The following is a 4646-nucleotide window of genomic DNA, read 5'->3' on the forward strand; positions in this document are numbered from 1 at the left end:
CGGTTGGGGCCTGCTTAGGGTCATGATCGGGGTCTGGCTGGGATCGGGGTTGGGGTTGGGGCCCGCTTGGGGCCAGGGTCAGGATCTGGTTGGGATCAGGGACAGGGTTGGGGCCCGCTTGGGGCCAGGGTTGGGGTCTGGTTGGGATCAGGGTCAGGGTGGGGGCCTGCTTAGGATCAGGGTCGTGGCTAGGGTTACGGCCACGATTAGGGTTACAGCTGGCTTTAGGATTAGGATTCCTTAGGGTTACGGCCGGGATTAGGGTTAGGATTCCTTAGGGTTACGGCCGGGACTAGGGTTGCCGTCGGCATTAGGGTTACGGCCAGGACTATGGTCGGGGGCAGGATTGGGGTTGGGGCCAGGATTAGGGTTGCGGCCAGGATTAGGGTAGGGGCTGGGATTAGGCTTGGGATCTGGTTAAGGTTAGGGTCAGGGACAGGATTAGGGTCGGGGCTGGGATTAGGCTGGGGATCTGGTTAAGGTTAGGGTCAGGGACAGGGTCAGGGTGTGGTTAGGATGAGGGTCAGGGTCTGGGTCAGGGTCTGGTTGGGATCAGGCTCACGGTTGGGGCCTGCTGAGGGTCACGGTTGGGGTCTGGTCGGCATCAGGGTCGGGCTTGGGGCCTGCTCAGGGTCACGGTCGGGGTCTGTATGGGATCAGGGTCGGGGTTGGGGTCTGCTCAGGGTCACGGTCGGGGTCTGGTCGGCATCGGGGTCGGGGTTGGGGCCTGGTCAGGGTCACGGTCGGGGTCTGGTTGGGGTCAGAGTCGGGCTTGGGGCCTGCTCAGGGTCACGGTCGGGGTGTGGTTGAGGTCAGAGTCGGGGTTGGGGCCTGCTTAGGGTCCCGGTCGGGGTCTGGTTGGCATCAGGGTCGGGGTTGGGGCCTGCTTAGGGTCCTGGTCGGGGTCTGGTCGGCATCAGGGTCGGGGTTGGGGCCTGCTTTAGGTCAGGGTCACAGCTAGGGTTACAGCCAGGGTTAGGGTTTTGGTCGGGATTGCAGTTGGGGCCGGGATTAGGGTTAGGATTCCTTAGGGTTACGGCCAGGACTAGAGTTCCGATTCCCTAGGGTTACGGCCGGGACTACGGTTACGAGTCCCTAGGGTTACGGCCGGGACTAGGGTTACGGTTGGCATTAGGGTTACGGCCAGGACTATGGTCAGGGGCAGGATTGGGGTTGGGGCCAGGATTAGGGTTAGGGCCAGGATTGGGGTCGGGGCCAGGGTTAGGGTTAGGGCCAGGGTGAGGGTAATGGCTGGGATTGGGGTCGGGGCTGGGATTGGGGTTGGGGCCAGGGTTAGGGTTAGGGCAAGGATTAGGGTAGCGGCTGGGATTGGGGTCGGGGCTGGGATTAGGCTCGGGATCTGGTTAAGGTTAGGGTCAGGGACAGGGTCAGGGTGTGGTTAGGATGAGGGTCAGGGTCAGGGTTGGGGTCTGGTTGGGATCAGGGTCAGGGTTGGGGCCTTCTTAGGGTCACGGTCGGGGTCTGGTTGGGATCAGGGTCGGGGTTGGGGCCTTCTTAGGGTTGGGGTCGGGGTCTGGTTGGGATCAGGGTCGGGGTTGGGGCCTGCTTAGGGTCGGGGTCGGGGTGTGGTTGAGGTCAGGGTCGGGGTTGGGGCCTGCTCGGGGTCACGGTCGGGGTCTGGTCGGCATCAGGGTCGGGGTTGGGGCCTGCTCGGGGTCACGGTCGGGGTCTGGTCGGCGTCAGGGTCGGGGTTGGGGCCTGCTCGGGGTCACGGTCGGGGTCTGGTTGGCGTCAGGGTCGGGGTTGGGGCCTTCTTAGGGTCAAGATTGGGGTCTGGTCGAGGTCAGAGTCGGGGTCGGGGCCTGCTCAGGGTCACGGTCGGGGTCTGGTTGAGGTCGGAGTCGGGGTCGGGGCCTGCTCGGGGTCACGGTCGGGGCCTGGTCGGCATCGGGGTTGGGGTTGCGGCCTGCTTAGGGTGAAGGTCGGGGTCTGGCTGGGATCGGGGTCAGGGTTGGGGCCTGCTTAGGGTCGGGGCCGGGGTCTGGTGGAGGTCAGGCTCACGGCTGGGGCCTGCTTAGGGTCACGGCCGGGGTCTGGTGGAGGTCAGGCTCACGGCCGGGGCCTGCTTAGGGTCAGGGCCGGGGTCTGGTGGAGGTCAGGCTCACGGCTGGGGCCTGCTTAGGGTCAGGGCCCGGGTCTGGTGGAGGTCAGGCTCACGGCTGGGGCCTGTTTAGGGTCAGGGCCCGGGTCTGGTGGAGGTCAGGCTCACGGCTGGGGCCTGCTTAGGGTCGGGGTCAGGGTCTGGTTGAGGTCAGGGTCGGGGTTGGGGCCTGCTTGAGGTCAGGGTCAGGGTCTGCTTGGCATCGGGGTCGGGGTTGGGGCCTGCTTAGGGTCAGGATTGTGGCTAGGGTTACGGCCACGATTAGGGTTAGGATTCATTAGGGTTACGGCTGGGACTAGGGTTCCGATTCCCTAGGGTTACGGCCGGGAGTAGGGTTCCGATTCCCTAGGGTTACGGCCGGGACTAGGGTTCCGATTCCCTAGGGTTATGGCCGGGGTTAGGGTTGCGATTCATTAGGGTTACGGCCGGGGTTAGGGTTGTGGTCGGCAGTAGGGTTACGGCCAGGACTATGGTCGGGGGCAGGATTGGGGTCGGGGCCAGGATTAGGGTTAGGGCCAGGATTGGGGTCGGGGCCAGGGTTAGGGTTAGGGCCAGGGTGGGGGTAATGGCTGGGATTGGGGTCGGGGCTGGGATTGGGGTCGGGGTTGGGATTAGGCTTGGAATCTGGTTAAGGTTAGGGTCAGGGACAGGGTCAGGGTGTGGTTAGGATGAGGGTCAGGGTCTGGGTCAGGGTCAGGTTGGGATCAGGCTCACGGTTGGGGCGTGCTCAGGGTCACGGTCGGGGTCTGGTCAGCATCAGGGTCGGGCTTGGGGCCTTCTCAGGGTCACGGTCGGGGTCTGGTCGGCATCGGGGTCGTGCTTGGGGCCTGCTTAGGGTCACGGTCGGGGTCTGGTCGGCATCAGGATCAGGATTGGGGCCTGCTCAGCGTCACGGTCAGGGTCTGGTCGGCATCAGGGTCGGGGTTGGGGCCTGCTCAGGGCCACGGTCAGGGTCTGGTTTGGATCAGGGTCGGGGTTGGGGCCTTCTTAGGGTCACGGTCGGGGTCTGGTCGGCATCGGGGTCGGGGTTGGGGCCTGCTCAGGGTCACGGTTGGGGTCTGGTTGAGGTCGGAGTCGGGGTTGGGGCCTGCTTAGGGTCACGGTCGGGGTCTGGTTGAGGTCAGGCTCAGGGTTGGGGCCTTCTCAGGGTCAGGGTCGGGGTGTGGTTGGGATCGGGGTCAGGGTGGGGGCCTTCTTAGGGTCAAGATCTGGGTCTGGCTGGGATCGGGATCAGGGTTGGGGCCTGCTTCAGGTCAGGGTCGCGGCTAGGGTTACAGCCAGGGTTAGGGTTTTGGTCGGGATTACGGTTGGGGCCGGGATTAGGGTTAGAATTCCTTAGGGTTACAGCCAGGACTAGGGTTAGGATTCCTTAGGGTTACGGCCGGGACTAGGGTTACGATTCATTAGGGTTACGATTCCTTAGGGTTACGGCCGGGACTAGGGTTACGATTCATTAGGGTTACGGCCGGGATAAGGGTTATGGCCAGGACTACGGTTGGGGGCAGGATTGGGGTTGGGGCCAGGATTAGGGTTGGGGCCGGGATTGGGGTTGGGGCCGGGATTAGGGTTAGGGCTGGAATTGGGGTTAGGGCCGGGATTGGGGTTAGGGCTGGGGTTAGGGTTGGGGCTGGGATTGGGGTTGGGGCCGGGATTGGGGTTAGGGCTGGGATTAGGGTAATGGCTGGGATTGGGGTCGGGGCTGGGATTGGGGTCGGGATCTGGGATTGGGGTCGGGATCTGGGATTGGGGTCGGGATCTGGGATTGGGGTCGGGATCTGGTTAAGGTTAGGGTCAGGGAAAAGGGTTGGGGTTAGTTGTCCTGGATGTGGTGGTGGTGGTTCTCCTGGGTGTTTGAGTTCTGTCTGTTCTGCTATGTATGTGTATAGTCATTGTTGTTCTTGCCTTATGCAGCATAATAATGACCACAGTGGTGGTCATTATGATCGGGATCATTCTCTTCTAGTACTGCTGATTGCTGATGACATAGTCCTGGTCATCCCTGGGGGGTGGGTATCTTCATTCATTATGCTGATGAAGGGCCTTGCCCTAATGCTGCAAAGTGTCTTAATTATGCTAAAGAAGGTCCTTGCCCTCCTGCTGCGAAGTGTCTTAATTGTAGAGGGATGAAAATCATAGGTGCCTATGATGAGGACAGTGGCAACTATAGTTAGAGAAATGCCTAAAGTAATGCTAATGAACTGTAAGTATGGTAGGCATGGACTCACTCATAACATAATCATCCTCACAATGGTAATGATGATGATGATGATGATTCCCCAGTTATGCAAATGACCTTCTTCCTTATGCTAATGATATGGATTAGGCTAACTGCCCTGACAATGTTGATTACACTAATGGTTGTTACACTGTAATTATGCTAACCCTAATTATGCTAATCATCTTCATTATGCTAACAACCCCTAATTATGCTAACAATGCCCCTAATTATGCCAAATACCCTGATTATGCCAATGACCCTAATTATGCAAACTACCCTCATAATGCTGATTACCCTACATAGGCT

The sequence above is a fragment of the Lichenostomus cassidix genome, unplaced genomic scaffold, assembly GCF_008360975.1.
Source record: "Lichenostomus cassidix isolate B80296 unplaced genomic scaffold, HeHo_3.0 HiC_scaffold_47, whole genome shotgun sequence".
NCBI lineage: Eukaryota > Metazoa > Chordata > Aves > Passeriformes > Meliphagidae > Lichenostomus > Lichenostomus cassidix.